At 44.6% G+C, this 14,999-nt stretch overlaps 1 protein-coding gene across 1 annotated transcript in view; it reads left to right on the forward strand.

Annotated features, from left to right (window-relative positions):
* The first annotated feature begins 2,426 nt into the window (after window positions 1–2,426).
* The window catches only part of LOC142587860 (ATP-binding cassette subfamily G member 4-like), an 87,084-nt gene continuing 74,511 nt past the window's right edge, over window positions 2,427–14,999 (forward strand). The window contains exon 1 of the mRNA XM_075699173.1: window positions 2,427–2,526. The gene's annotated coding sequence lies outside the window, so the exon portion shown is untranslated. The remainder of the gene's footprint in view (window positions 2,527–14,999) is intronic.

Here is a 14,999-nt window from a genome sequence, read left to right on the forward strand (position 1 = left end):
AAGTTCCTCCCGCCCAGCGCATATGTGCTACGGAGAGAAAGACCCGCAGAGAAGTTGACGATGAAATCCATACCGATGGAAGATGGCCAAAATAATTTTTGCTACAAAAGTGCAAACATTCTAAATATCCCCTGTTCTATTCAAATAGTCGTCTCTTTACTCTAACCTCTCTGCTATCCTCCCTGTCTCTGTTCTTTTACTCTCCTACCCCCATCCTCAACATGCTAACCTCCGTTTAGATGTCAGCAGACGGCGCTGGGCAGCTACAGTGCGTTCGGCTGCCACTTTCTTTCCCGTCCTTTTTATTTCTTTATTTATCTATTTGAATTTACGAACAATTACTACTATCGCTACACTTCGCCTCTCTCTTCTTTCTCTCTCCCCCAATCTCCCTCTGCTTCATTCCACGCTGCTCTGCCAACCATTTCTCACTCCTGACAGCTTTCTACCACATTACTGCTCCCCACCTGGCGATGTTCCCATTTCAACGAGGCTGCCTATAAGTGCTTGTTGGGCAGTAATGTTGAATCGTGTGCGTTATAGGGATGGTCGATTAATTTTCTTATTGTGTTAACGATTAATCGTTCATCATTTTAGCTTTTAATCGATTAATCGCTCGCGATGCAGGGTTTTTCATCGATTGCTTGATTAATGGAAAGCTTTCCGGGCACTTCTAAAACGGTTGAAGCACAGTTACGTACTTTTCCGGGACCCTATTTTGGTGTTTAAGATGTGGAGCCAAGTTGGAAACGCAAGTGTATAAACGTTTGATAAAGGATACTCTTCAATTCCTCGAAGACTCGCTCTATTTATCATAGTAGTTTTTGTGAGATAAACGATATATGTTATAAAATGGCACTTAGTGCTGAATCAAATAAGATACATGCCACTAGTGAGTTCCTGTACAATATAGCTAACCGAGAAATAAGAAAGCTAGCAGAAGTGAAAGGTGAATTCCAACTGAAGTATGCAAATATACACGGGGGAACAGAACATTACTGGTTTAACATCTTAAACCAATGCTCTCTTCTACAGAGCGATGGAGTGTCAATTGGCTGGGATATTTGGGTGAAACCGGCACCTTCTTTCAATGGCTACACAAGCAGCATGCCAGAATAGGTGCCCGGACGCTATAGATTTGCTGGAATCGACATGAACTCCTTCGCCATGTCAAAATACATGCTCCTCACAGGCGCGCACGCTGTGCCCCATTTCTGGTGGACTGGGAGTGGCACGACGGCCAGTGACCACCAGCGACGCAATTGCAAGACTCTGGCTTGGGAACGCTTCTCGCGTGCCACCATTCAAGTATGACTTCAAAATTTTCGCGCAGCTCCTGTCAGACTCTCGAAAACGATTGATCGAACGTGTCTTACGGAGTAACTCGATTAAACGAAAGACGGACATCGATTAAGCGTAATCGTTCTGTGAGATACCTTTTATCGGTTAATCGATTAATCGTTCGTCGCTATTACCGACACTAGCGCGTAAGGCGCTGTGTGTCTATCTTTCCTCCTCACCCGCCGTGGTTGCTCAGTGGCTATGGTGTTGGGCTGCTGAGCACGAGGTCGCGGGATCGAATCCCGGCCACGGCGGCCGCATTTCGATGGGGGCGAAATGCGAAAACACCCGTGTGCTTAGATTTAGGTGCACGTTAAAGAACCCCAGGTGGTCAAAATTTCCGGAGTCCTCCACTACGGCGTGCCTCATAATCAGAAAGTGGTTTTGGCACGTAAAACCCCAAATATTATATATTATATTATCTTTCCTCCTCGTGCCCAAGTCCCCGTATATTGGACTACACATTCGCCGTAGTTCCATCTGTCGACCGCCGACTGCACAGTCGCTGTACGGCCATAAGAATTTCTCCTTTCCCTTTAGTTCATCTCACGGCCAGGGACAACATTCATGCGCAATCCAGCGCTGTGCGGACTACAGTTTGTCGGAAGCACGGCCGGAGCACGGCGGCTGTGCCCGATCCCGCTCAAACTGCGCGGGAAGCGACGTGCGTGACCGCCGAGATGTCACGGACGAAAAAACACGCACGTATACTGTACTGGATACGTGCACACCGCTATCGAAGCGAAACGCGACACGGATCGCGCATCCCGGCTGCGTCCCATCTCCGATCGCCTATCGTCTTGGCACGCGATGCATTGCCGGTCCGTCGCCGAAACAAGTCTCGAGGTTGCGCGGTAGCGGTGAGAGAAAGTGGAGCTTGGTTCTTATCGGAGACCCCCCCCCCCCCCCCCCGACTTCTTACAATCACTTCTTCATTCGAGAGGAAGTGAAAACTGATAGCTACTTTCCGTGTTCTCTCTTTTTTTTCTTTTTTGTTGTTGTTTTTTTTTTTTTTGTGCGTGCACGTTTTACTTCGCAACTGGTGTCGCAATCGGTCGCAGAGCGAGAGAGATTCGCTCGGGACGCTTTCGCCTGTCGGCAGTTTCGCGGTTGCCCAAAACGTTCCTCGCGTCCGGCGGAAACTAGTACACGAGCAGCGAGCCTCGAGACCTTTGGCCCGTTTGGGTGAGTGGTTGTTTACGAGTTGAGCCGCGCAGTGAATCGCGCGGCTTCTCGGGGGCGTGTTCGTCGTTCCAACCACTTGGTGCGATCTGCATACAGCTGCCGCGTAGCACGTTCATTGGGCAGATTACGTTCGTTAGATAATGTTTTTTTTTTTCGGTCGTCCTCCAGCAATCGTAATTTGTGGCTTGTGGCCTTACGTTCGTGTTTTGGGTGGGTTCAATTTCTAGGCTCGCTGGCATGCTACTGTACGTCAGATGAGCAGCCTTAGTCGTTAACGCTAACCCTCGCTTAACGGAGGAGGTAACCTTAATCAAATGATGCATGAATCGTCATTGTGTTTTGCAACGGTTTTACGAAAAGCCATGTAATATACACAAAAGACTCGCATGGAAGTAGCCTACAATAAGATGTTTGTCATATAAAACGCGTGACGTCTTCGAATGAAATGTTTACGTAAAACACTCGACTTGGGCGTAGGTGTCTTCTTCTTGACACCGTAGTTTATCGTCGTTTGTCTTGAAAATCCTCTCGGCATATTTGGCGTAGCTGCATGGATGTTTGTGTAGTTTCAGGAGCATGTGTGCGTGTCACTTGGTGGTCTTTCTCATGAAGCAGCCAATTAAGAATACCAGCATTGTGCTCATTGATACGATTAGTATAGTACTCTTCATATATGATTCGCGATGTAGCTTCTTGAGTATCTCTTTTTCCATATACACCTCGCCAACTTTTAGAGAAAGTCGCGTCGAACGAGGTTATATAAAGTAAAAGGAAGCGAGCTTCTTTTATCGTATAACGGTTGAAAATTGACGCCGTTGGCACATTTAGAAACGTGCTTGGAGGAGCGCTAAACAACGGGGCAAGGAACGACAGCGCAAGGGCGCCGACTAACAACCAGCTTTTACTCGAAGGAACATCCACACGATGCGCAAATATACTGCGACGTCAAATGGTCAGCGCATCGAGCAATCCACGTGCACATCTATGTCAGTAAATCAGACGATCGATCGAACTGCTCAGATAATTGAGCTCTTTATATATATATATATATATATATATATATATATATATATATATATATATATATATATATATATATATATATATATGTGTGTGTGTGTGTGTGTGTGTGTGTGTGTGTGTGTGTGTGTGTGTGTGTGTGTGTGTGGTTCTGTAGTTCCTCGCGTAGACGCGAACATAACACCTATTTCATTCTGAGCATCTTATTTTCGCTCATGGTGTGGCTCGGGGGATTTCCTGGCATACTTCGGAGCTAACAGCGAGGGCACAAGCAACCCGCGCAAGTTCATGGAAAAATAAGTGTTGCACTAAAAATCCCCGGCAGGTTCTTCGTCAAGTGGTAAGCGCGATGCCCTGATAAATTTCGCGTGGTCGTTCCCTCAGCTAAACGCTGTTTCTTCGACGTAGCGTTGCTCGGGCGCCCACGTGTGCCGGTGTGTTTACATCGAAGCATTTCAACGAAGAAGCGCGGTCATAGAGTTTGTATCTTCGTTTTACGCAGATTTTCAGCAAAAAAAAAATAAATTCTGTACGCCCATTAATCAGGTAGGGCGATTGAAAGTGGTTGAGCAAGGAATGTCTGCGGAGCCAACCTTTCGGAAAGAAGACGTGTCCTTATCAGGGCATCAATTATTTACGAAGCCGTTGCGGCCCCGAGAGACACACCCCCCGACTGCAGTGTTGGCTCCAGCAACATTCCTTCTTCGACCACTCTTAATCACTTGGGGCTTACGTCTTGCCGCGAGGCGTCGTCGCCTTCTTGTTTAAGGGCTGAACTGTACGAGTTGGAATGGTGAATACATGTTTAGCTTACCAGCGCAGAGACTCGCGTTCATAAACGACACACAGAAATGTAGGCAAGATTGCTGTCTTCCATCTGGTTTTTATTTGCCCGCAACCACATTGGAATTCGCGTGAAAGACTGTGGATGTAAGCTTAGGTTTCACGGCTGTGCGGTTTTTCGGAGAAGTACTGACCGAACAACGTGGCATATTTTTGAAGAAGCTGAGCTTGCGTGCCTTGGTGAATACTGTGTAAGCATGGTGTCTGCAGGATTGTCGGATAAATAGCTGAAGTTTCTGTCATGGTCATGCGGGGGTGTTGGGCTTGTGCGTAATTACGAATCATTTGGAAGGCCATGTTCTGTCTGCGTTTCTTTGTGTCCTTGTATGAATGAGATTTTCTGGTTAGCCAATATGGTTCCGTCTTGTTTTGATCACGTCGACTCTACCATAATCCGCGGTGCTCAGCTTCAAACCTACAGTTTGCCTCATCAACCTAGCACAAACCGTCGAGGATAATCCATACAGGTTCTTCAAGAGCGTTGTTTTAATGGTAAAGACACATAATGCTTGGTGAGATACCACGGCAAAGCTTGTAGCTCCTCAATATAATTCGAGTGAATATCAACTTTACTTTCTTTCTTTTTCGTTTACCAATATCTCTTTGATCATACAGAAACGAAGCGTAATAATAATTAGGCTGTATTAGACAACAACTTTTTTTTTCTTTTTTTTTTTTGCCATAGCGAAGCAACCATTCATACCGCGATACCTGGCTTCGTTAACCGCCAAATTCGCAATAACGGAAGACTAGCGGCAGCGCTGCCCTGAGGTCCCCGCGCGAGCTTCCCATTACGTCACGTGTTTCTACAGCGCATATATTCTGGCTTACGGTTCATTGCTTACCTGTGATGAAAGAAAACAATTAAATTATGGGGTTTTGCATGTCAAATCCACTTTCTGATTATGAGGCACGCCGTAGTGGAGGACTCCGGAAATTTCGACCACCTGGAGATCTTTAACGTGCAACTAAATGCAAGTACACGGGTGTTTTCTCATTTCACCCCCATCGAAATGCGACCGCCGTAGCCGAGATTCGATCCCGCGACCTCGTGCTCGGCAGCGTGATGAAAGAACACGTAGTATTCTAAAGGAACGAAAGATCAATATATCAAGTTTCGAAACTTTTGCGGCTCCCGAACGTCCAAAATGCGTGAGACTACATTAAAATCCGTAACGTCACACCGATGTACCGGCGTCAAGATTTTGGCGCAAAATTCAAGCACACAAACCTCTTCCTTCACTTTCTCCAGTGATAGATAGTCAACTTTCTTTTTCCCTAAATCATTTACAATCCTGTTTTGAAGCAATAGTTTACCTTGTTTATACTTATTCGTAGCTACTCTTCAGCATCTCCGTCTTTAATCACGTCCAAATTAGAAAGCAGGTTATGAGGTCATATCGTGGTGCGGTGCATAATTTCGCACGCTTTAGAAGAACCGCATAAACATAAGTAACAAAGGAAGTCGGAACACATACTTTAGAAAGCATTTCTCGCCTCCCAAGGCCACTGAAGATAAGCGGGAGAGATGCGACGTATGCGCAGTCAGAGTCACAAAGAGAAAATGAGGAAATGCATTTGCGTACGCTTCTTATCGCCCGATAAACACGGCTGCACGTCGATAACGCTGAGTGCCCCTTGCGAACGTGCTTACCGGAAGGTTGGCTGCCCTTGCTGAGACGACCAAATTTTATTTGTGATTTTTTTTCTTTTTTTTTTTTTTTTTGCTATGCAGACCAAGACGCGGTGCCCAGATACCCGTCACGTGTCGCGGTCATGTTGCCGTTATTTCCATCGCAACAATGATTACAGAAACAGAAAAAGGAACACCGTACAGATATTTTCTGCCTAAGCATAGCGTGTCATTTCTTTCTGCATATTTTGTCAAACACCACTCAGCATTTATAAGCTCTCAGTCACTGAGATTTAGGTGCACGTTAAAGAGAACGAACCCCAGGAAATCGAAAGCGACCCGGAGTCACCCCCATCCCCCCTCCCTCTCCTTTGACGTGCCTCATAGTTCTTCGGTATGGCACATAATGCCCCAGAATTTGATTTACCTTCCTTTTTTGCGGGATATATGGATCCGGGCGTGAGATCTAGCGCTGCTTAATCAGTTCTTAGTACGCGAGGTTCAAGGGAAAAAAAAGCTGAGAACCACGTTTAGCTGACAAGCTTTTAATCAAAATTAACACGTAAATGCATGGATTAGGCTAAGACAGAACACTGAACGTAACAACATGCAAAATAGACCCGTACTGTGTCATGCAAAAAATTGTGTGCTGCACAACAAACACGTACTGCGATAGCCCAATATATATATATATATATATATATATATATATATATATATATATATATATATATATATATATATATATATATATATATATATATAAACGAGAGGAAAAGGGGTTAGCAGAGGGGCCCGATTTTTATTAGCCATATCCGAATGAGAAGGTTGTGGGTTCGGTTCTCACCTGCGGCAAGTTGTTTTTTCATCCACTCTAATCTACATTTATTTATCGTTTCTTTACTTCATTTATTAAGCACAAGTAATTTCCCCTATGTTGTCCGTGGTGTCAGTGTTTGTTGGCTTCTTGTTATTATATATATATATATATATATATATATATATATATATATATATATATATATATATATATATATATATATATATATATATATATATATATATATATATATATACGCAGACCGTGCGGGAGATTTACGTTGCCTTTACGTTTATAAAGCAGTATAGAGAATGAATTAGGGACTTTATCTCTCTGTCTCTTTCTCTGTCGTCGTACGAACCGCATGTAAGAGGCTGCCGCCATTAAGGCATGTTTTAGAGACGCATCTAAATTCTGTGACGACGTGACTAAATCGTGACCAGCAAGCACAAACGAGGCGGTCGCATTCAGTGCAATGAACAGTGCTGCGGCAAACCGTCTACTCAGTTAGAACGTCGTTGAACAGGAAACGTGGAATTTCAAGCAGCAACTATTTCAATGCACTTCGCAGTTCACTGGAGTAGAAGTTTTCTGCAAACAGGTTTCAGCGTGGGCGAGGCTGGGCAGGGACCTCAAGAACGGTTAAGCGGTTATTTTGACTAGGCCGGCAGCCCAGCTTTGTCAGTGAACAAGCAGTTTTCACGGCGATATAAAACAGGGTGAATTTGACGCTGTCTATACGCAATACCATATTTAGTCACTGTATGCTCCTTTCTCATTTTTATCATATTGTGTACCTGTATTTCACATGTGGCGTTTGTGACATTTATATTGTATCATTTCGTCAGGCACTTTTCTTGTTCTTTTGTCTCATGATAGTCTGTATTTCTGCACTGCGTCAGTAGTGTTCATGACACTTATGTGTCATTTTACAATGTGTCATTTCATCTCTTTCTTTTTAACCTTTCTGACATTATGTGGCGCATTTCTGTACAACCTACGGGAAAAAATGGCAGAACGTATTTCCTTTGGCAGATGTTAGGCGACGTTTGTGTGATTACTAATCTGCAATATGATAAGCGCGTAATTGGCGAAGATATGTTTGATATGTTAGGATCATTATTGTGAAGAGCAGCACATGTTCTGTGGCACCTATCCAGTGATCCAAATAGGCGTAAAAGAGGTTCAACGAAGAGCAGCTTATATCCATTGATATCCATAGCCATTGATTCATACCAAGTGCCACATAACTCGTGCTGTATTTGCGGTGCTAGGAAGATGGCTAAGGATGTAAGCTGTTCGCCCACGGGCAACGAGAACTCGCATGCATCGTAGGTATAAGTGACCCGAATTGGAGTCAAAGAGGCTCTTCATACCTGCCAGCTCTCCCAAATTTTTCGCAAATTTTGTGAATGTGGGCTTGCTTTATGATTGCACGTCGTTCCGTCAACTTTAAAAAAATATTTCTTGATTCTGATGGCGAAAAATTTTCGCTCGTAGATCTCGGACAACGTCCTTGAAGAGAGAGAGAGGAGAACGGAAAGGCAGAGAGGTGAACCAGAGGGCAAGATCCGGTTTGCTACCCTAGGCTGGGTAGAGAGGGGGGGGGAGGTAAAGTGTTAAGTAGAGATAAAGAAAGAAAGTAGCATAGACATACAATCACAGTCGGTCACTGTCGCCGCGTACCGTCTCCGCAACAGCACAGTAGCACTTGCAGCGCTATAAACATCTGTTCAGGCTACAGCTGCTTGTCGAATTCTGTTGCCTTCAAAAACTGCAACAGTGCCCTCGTCGCCCTCTGCTGCGATGGCTTGCGATGACGGCATTTTAAAATAAGTTCCTCTGTTAAAGGTCTTCGGTCAAAGCGTGCTATCGATCTCAAAGCGTGCTAAACGATCGTCTCTGTAAACTACAGTGAGGACAGTCACAGAGAAGGTGTTGAAGAGCCTCCTCGCTACCACAGTCATCACACGAGGCGTCATCGGCCAATCCGATTTGGAAAGCAAAAGACTTGGTGAAAGCCAACCCTTAGCCATATTCGACAAAGCATGTTAGCTTCGCGACGGCAGAGTCCAGCTGGAATGCAAAGGCGTAGAGAGGAGTCTAGGTTGTGCAGCCGGTTGTTTTGAAAACTTCCTGCGTTCCACAAGGAGAACGTGATATCACTGCTGAGCATTCGAAGTCTTCTAGCGGCATCTGTCCTCGATAATGGTATCCGCTCCTCTTCGTCGCCTTGAAGAGCCGACCGAGCAGCGTTATCGGCGTGTTCGTTCCCTATGACACCGCCATGACCTCGAAGCCACTGAAATGTCACGTGTTGTGCTTTCTCAGTCAAGGTATGCATTAGTTCTGTAATAGTCTTCTTTTTGATACTGAAAGTAGGACAGATATGTACGGGCTTAGAGCAGTCATTTCTGTCAAAACCGTTCTCCAAGTTTCTTGCCGCTTTTCTACTGTAAATGCGAATCATCGTTTTAAAGTACGCATGTATCAAAGGTGTTTGCTGAAGGCAAGCTGTTTTTTTAAGCATGTGTGCTGCTCCTCTCCCTTCCCAGTTTTATGACTGAAGGATTTTACAAACCTTGAGATGCGCAGGCTCGCAGGTCTGCGTTGATTGATCAGCGGCACATAGCGAGTGACGCATGCGCAGTGACACTTACCTTGTGGCGTACACCTAGTGTCACGTACCCAGTGACCCGAGTTACGCGTGAAATTATAACGCTTAGATTCGTGAATCCTGGAAAGTGCGTTAAGTAGCTTAAGAATTCTGATCGCAATAGAAGCGTAGAAGGCAGTATCTGTTAATGCCAACATCCGCTTATTTATCCGTGTCAATAAAGAAAACGTTCTCGTTTTTTTTTACACATAATTTGAAACTTCGCTTGCCTAAAAGCAGGTAACTTCCAATCGGTAGATATTCGAGGGTCCTCCTACTTATCTCCCTCTTTGTTCTCTCTAAGGTAAAATATCTGTACTTTTAATGACTAGGTTATGCTGAACGGGCAAATTCTGCCTGGCAGGTGGTTTAAGTGCTTCATGGACTCAGTGTTTTGCTAACGAATAGATTCAGCAATCGCGTAAGTAATAAAACGTTGTTACTTTTGAAATTTCGCAATTAATGCATATGTTTCAATGGACATTCCCGCTTTTTGACAGTTCTTGTATGGATGCGCCTGCGTTCCGAAATATTTAACGCTGGGCGCGCTAATTTCGCGAGCTAACATCTCATAAAACACAGCCGATCGCGGGGAAGGCCGAAAGCTGCACTTGTTTTTTTTTTTTTTGTTTTTTTTTACCCGCCGAGAGTCGGAGCACAGGTTTATCAGCTGCACCCGAGTTCTAGACTTGCGTTGTGTCCGGAATCAGCTGCCTAATTTGTGTGTGTTTGCGTATCTGTGTTGAAGGACGGGGAGGGAGAGCACATTCGTGTAGGTAGTCCCGCCTCGAAACACAAAATAAGAGCTCTGGGCTTCAAATTTGATTTTGAATATCTCGGAACCCTGCTTTACAAGTCTCAAGAAAAACTGATATGTCTTCAAAAGAAACAGAGGAGCTTTAACGAGTTAAAAATAGAGCACTCGGCCCGAGTGGTGTGATGTGGCTGTTCCCAGCTACTCCACGCTGGGAAAAGGGTTTGCGGCAACGACAGAGCCAGAGTAGATAGATGAAGGTGGTATGGCGAATATGATGGTGATTGCTATCGCACAGTCTACCGTTTCACGGCCCATCCATGTGGGCGGAGAGGAGTCAATGCTACTGGAGTGTTGCCAGGAAATTATCTAGTGCATGCATGATTAGCATATTTGTTTTCCCCACAGGGGTGTTTGAGCGAGATAGGAGCTGCAGCATTGTGTCGGTGGTTTGGCGCCGCGAGCGAGTCCGATGGGGTCGTCTCGTAGCACTCCCAGTCTTCTCGTTGATGTTCGCAACTCCGAGACTGCGGTTGTAAGCATGGCCGTGTGTCTATTTCTAGGCTTGCGCTACTCACTTCATGCGTCGGCGAGTTGTCTTCAAGTTCCTAATATGTTGAACATAGCACAATGCGAAAAACTTAAAGAAAGAGGTATTTTACAGATCTGCTTCAAAAGTGCGCTTGCTGGCTCTACTTTTAGCGCAAATTGTTTCCGCCGGACAGGCGCAAGACTAGTTCCCACTAAAAACCGGAGCTGCCACCCACTTGGTCCGGATGCTCCAAACTAGCCCTCTGTGCGCGCGCTTACTGTTGCCGTTGTTGTTGTAGTGATGACGGTGGCCTCAACACATGGGTCATCCCACAACGAGAATAGGACCCACTGGAAGTGATGAAAAGCGCAAATAAATGACATAGTAGAAAAAAACACAATCAAAAAGGAGACCACGTATATACAACTAAATTTTGATAGGAATTATTTCACAAATGGAGGTTTCCTTTTTTTTCTCTGTTTCGCGCTACCACGCTCACAAAATGACACCTGTGCACATAGTGTTTGCGTAGCTAGCATAGTATTTTTGGGGAAATTGTGGGTACTTTGGGTTTCTGGACCTTTGTAGGTAAATTCTTCCCTCGCCTCGTTTCGGGCGTCTTCCATAACATTATCATCGCAATTTCGCCGGGAGATCGAAGCATTGAAAACGATATAGCAGGGCGGAAAAGACGGCAGGTTCAACGCACTTGTTAGAATCTACCTTAAGCGAAGCTTTGTTGACATGATTTAAATGAATGCTGCTCGAAGGTACTACATGATACGTGAAATTTTAGTTCATATGCAACTGCGAAACCCGAAACTTTACATCTATCTTCTGCAGGGATCATTGCTCTATCTTAGGAGTTTCTTGTCGTTTGATTTCGTGTTATCTTGTCGCATAAAAATTCCGCAATGCCAGGTCCTGTTGAATGACTCTCCGATGGTTGAAAATGACGAGTGTAAAGTGGAACGTGAAAATCAATTATGAAAAGTCCACTTCTATGATTGTGTCAAACTAGAAGACGCTATTTGTGTTCCCGTACATAACTAACAACACAGAAATAAAACATTCCTGTAAAATAATATATTTAGGTGTTACGATTTCTCATGAGATGAACTGGAGTGATAAAGCACTTAATATATGTGGGACGACTCGAAGAAAACTCGGATTCCTACGGCGAAAACTAGAAGATGCACCATCGGATGTCAAACCAAAAGCATGTATATCAATAGTAAGGTCAACTCGGGAACACCTAAGTATAATTTGGCATCGAAATCATGAATATCTCGTTGACAAACTTGAACGTGTTCAGAGATTGGCAGTGATGTTTGTATTTTCCTATTACTTAAGAACGTAGTCCGCAACATAACTTCTTGCACATGCAGAGCCACCAACTTTGGCTGTTCATAGGAAAATCACTAGGCTTAAGTATCTTTGCCAGCTCTATCACAATAGATTCAATTTTGATTCCGGCTTGTGCTTGCGGCTGCATGGTAGACGATCGTCGCGTACTAACCATTCCTTTGCTTTTATGTCCCACGTGCCTAGAGTTGACGTCTATAAATATTCGTTTGTGCCTAAAACAATTATAGACTGGAATAAGCTTGACCGATGCATATTTTATAAAAATTGCTCACCAGAAAATTCTGCAAAAGAGCTGGAACTGTGATGTTGAGTGAACGTACTCTTCCCAACCTGCAAAAGTCCGGAAGAGCTAATAATATTTCAAAGTAAATAAATAAATAAGGTAGAGATATGCCGAAAGCCACCTAAAAGACCCTGCAGATCAAAACATCGTTGTGTATATAAGGTTATTTCAGATTTGAAAGAAAACGTTGACTACGCAAACAATTACGCAATCACTATAAGAACTCAAGTTTTATATGAGCCGTCGTCAAAATTGTACACAAGGCGCTGCTTGTTCGTGTTACTTAGACTTGCTTGCGCCCCGGCAATGTCACAAGGATTCTTTATAAGGAACTGACGCCCGCCAAGAAGCAGATAAAAAATGGCAGTGTCACTATAAATAGAGTTTACATTCTTCCTGCTTTTTTTTCTTTGCTGGCACCTATTTCGGCAGCGCTGGAGATCTACCCAAAGTTACACGCCAGCAGGTGACCTCAATGAAGGTCGAATTGAAAAAAAATGAGGGGTTGATAAACGTCTCCGCCACCTTCTCCCACTCCGCAGCCATAGTTGCACATCTGGCGCTCGTACAGGTTCCTCGAGGTATATAAAACCAACCTTAGACCGGAAAAGCTGGTTGTCGGGTGGGTTGGTTTATTGACACAGTTGTAGACCGTGGGATAAAGGGGAGAGAGAGGGGAGATTTCATTTAAAATAAAGCCAAGCGGCCGGTCTCAGCTTGTGCCCTGTAACCTGTCTCTCAGGCTGAAAACTGAGAAAACAAGAAAGAGAGAGGGATTTAGGATGATGATTAGAATGACACATATGCTTTGGTACGCTCTTCGTTCCCAAATGCCGTTCTTGGATTGTGACCCTCACTTCCACGTGCCGAATAACACTTGTATTTTGTGAACAAGGTTTTGTTTTTTCTGTGTTACCTATGGAAATGTTGTCACTGTTTCTTGCCTAGTTACTGCTTCTATTGTGACCATCGCCATGACCACAATTATTCTGTCAGAGAACCGGGAGGTGTTGCGGACGCCACTTATACACAACAGTCTTTTTCTTAGATACACTTAACGTAAAAAAAGTTCGGCAGCATGTTACACTTCTGCAACACGGGAAAGCGAAAGCCTGTTGTACACTTGGCAATGCGCTGTCTCGCATCGTCGCGTTGCTGCTTTCGCAGTTCGGCTTCTACGGCTCGTCTTCGACGCTTAGCTGCTGCTTCGCGCGCTCCTATCGCTGGGTCAGACGCGCCAACGACGTTTCTCTTCGACTTTGCGTTGTATCCTATCAGCAAGGGATTGAAGCGAATGCTGTTCTGAGTGTTGCGTGGGCGATTTCAATGAACGTATGCACTGTTCGCCGCATTTTGGTGAGCGCTTGTAGCCTAAGCCTTACGGGGGTATGAGCCATTGCTTACGGGGGTATGAGCCATTGAGAAGGTCACGTAGTTCTTTTGCACCCCTCGACTAGACGCTGCGCTTCTGTAACTCGCGTGCGCGATTCCAATGAATGTATCCACTGTACGCTTCACTTTGCCGAGTGCTTGTAGCCTCTGCATTAGCCATTGCAGGGATTAGCCATTGCATTTTTGCTTGCTCAGGAGGGTATGAGTAATTGCTAATGATGATAATTTTTGTACCATTGGGCCAGACGACGCGCTTTCTTTCATTCTTTCTTTCTTACTTTCTTTCTTTCTTTCTTTCTTTTTTGAGGCCATCGGGGTATGATCACTTAAGGTTCGCGCCTTAAAACGATAGTGTTGGTCGATAACAGAGCAGCTTATTTGAGTCATGAGTCCAGTTCTGTGTAGCGCCCAAGTGGTATCATGGCCCGTACTGTTAGAGTAGCCCATATCTGGTATGCCAAGGGTCCCAATGAAGTCCTCCTACAGGAAATTTCATGCAGGCAACGCACATAGACCCACACAAACGCCGTGTGGTGTTTTTGTGTGCCTGTGTCAGTCTCTTGAGTGCAATTTTCGCGCTCGCATACCATGTGACATCCTTTTGTTAAACCGTATGACATCCTGTTATGTTGAGCCATAAGACATCCTGTTATGTTAATTGTACTAAGCACGAACAATTAGGTTATCTTCTTTCGTACGCTACCTACCATTGATTAAGTTCATTTTCTTCTAAACATTTGAGATACCATGTCTGTTTTTCAAGACAGCTACAAGCCAACAGGGAGATGGAGTCCTGTAGAAAACAGCATTAGTAGAACAAGTAAAGTCGCTAGAGCCAACGCTTTAGGAACAGGGAGCTTGTACTTTTGTCTGCTCGTCGAAACGTTTGCTGCAGCAATATTATGTGATTTATCACTGTCCCGTTTGAACTACTTATTGTAGTAAAGTGCTTTGGCTGATACTGTTCATTCTTTTTTTTCATATTTATCTTCACTCACTCAATCCTCTAACATAAAAAAGACGCTATATGATGGTCGGGCCTCGGCAAAGAGTCGGGACCACTCCTTGTCGCAGCTATCCGGTGGCCTGAGAAAACTTGAGCCCCCGAGTACGTCGGCTATCACGTATGTCTGTCCCCAGCTATCCCCTAACCGCAGACCTTAACGTATCCT

This window comes from Dermacentor variabilis, chromosome 7 (genome assembly GCF_050947875.1).
Source record: "Dermacentor variabilis isolate Ectoservices chromosome 7, ASM5094787v1, whole genome shotgun sequence".
In the NCBI taxonomy this organism is placed as follows: Eukaryota; Metazoa; Arthropoda; class Arachnida; order Ixodida; family Ixodidae; genus Dermacentor; species Dermacentor variabilis.